Below are 1,528 nucleotides of genomic sequence, written 5' to 3'. Positions count from 1 at the left end.
TCAGATTCCTGGCTTCTCGGACTGGACGAGAAAAGATCGCAGCACGCAGGGCGGTGGAGTAGCCTTGTGTTATAGGGAAAACCTTCAACTCCAGATAATCTATTGCAACATACCCAGCATTCTGGAGATAATTTCATTGAAAGTTTTGATGCACAAGGGCACAGAACACTATGTCTTGGTTGTCACCGTCCTCCATCTCAAGGGCCAATGCTCATAAACTTTATAATGGAAAACCTTGATAGACTAATGACTAGAAATAACTGTCAGCATGTATTAGTCATCGGAGACCTGAACCAAAACAGAATACAAACTGCCTTCGACACCTTACTGGCGGTATTTGACTTAAACAATCATGTAGATTTCCCACCCACCAGTCAGGATCATCACTTGATCCGGTGGTCACCGACTTACCTCCACACCTAATAAGCTGTGCACCTTTGGGGTATGTTGGCTCCTCTGATCACTTGGCAGTACTGACCAAGATTAAGATGAAGGTCAGGGAAGAGAATTGGAATCGCACATTATGGAAGTGGGATTCTGCAAACTAGACCCATAAAAACATCTGTCACAATTAAACTGGGACCATATCATCCAAGGAAGTGGCAATCACCAAGTCATAAGCTTCAATAAAGTAGTCTCAGGTTTAATTGAAGACTTTGTGCCCCATACAACACAGACCACAAAACCATCTGACCAGCCATGGTTTGGACAGCGATGCAAAGAAGCATCTGATGAAAAACTACAAAGCATGGTGAAAGTATAAACGCAGACCAACAGACAGAAACAAGCTTTTACATAGAAAAGTTACAAAGAACATGGACAATATTCAGGAATGGGCTACTGCCATGTGGGAAAGAACCACAAAAAAAAAAAAGTGTATTGGCAGCAAACTGTGGTGTAATATCATTAAAGAAGCAAGGAGACTTAAGAGACATTACTATTCCCCCACTTATGGCCCAGAATGGTACGATGGCAATAAATACTGAAGACAATATAAATATCCTTGCTCAACATTTTGCTGACAAGATGAAACTTTCTAACAATCAACAACAATCAACAAAATTGCCACAAATGACACGGGACGAAATGCTAACTATAAGGACATCTCAATCGGAAGTTTACAATTTCTTGATTGGACTTGACGAAAAGAAGGCTGTAGGGCCAGACGGGATTAGATGTGCCAAGGAGATCTCACTGCCACTTACCAGGATCTATAACAACTGCCTCTCAGCAAAAGAATGGCCACATATATGGAAAACCAGTAATGTTATTCCAATACATAAAAAAGGAAGCAAGTCGGAAGTTAAAAATTATCGACCTGTGTCTTTGCTGTCATCAGTGAGCAAAGTCCTGGAAAAGATAACATCGTCCCGTATATCGAACCACCTAAGACGGAATCACCTCTTGTGCTCACGCCAATTTAGATTCCGGAAACAACGTTCAGCTGCAGACCTCCACTTACTCATGTCATCAGACTGGAGCCGCGCCCTAGATACGGGTCGCCAGACTGCCATTATTGCTCTAGACA

The sequence above is a fragment of the Penaeus japonicus genome, unplaced genomic scaffold (assembly GCF_977035675.1).
Source record: "Penaeus japonicus unplaced genomic scaffold, GWHDUDI00000001_assembly GWHDUDI00000034, whole genome shotgun sequence".
Classification (NCBI taxonomy): domain Eukaryota; kingdom Metazoa; phylum Arthropoda; class Malacostraca; order Decapoda; family Penaeidae; genus Penaeus; species Penaeus japonicus.
The sequence above is the reverse complement of the archived record's forward strand: the minus strand, read 5'-3'. Positions refer to the sequence as shown.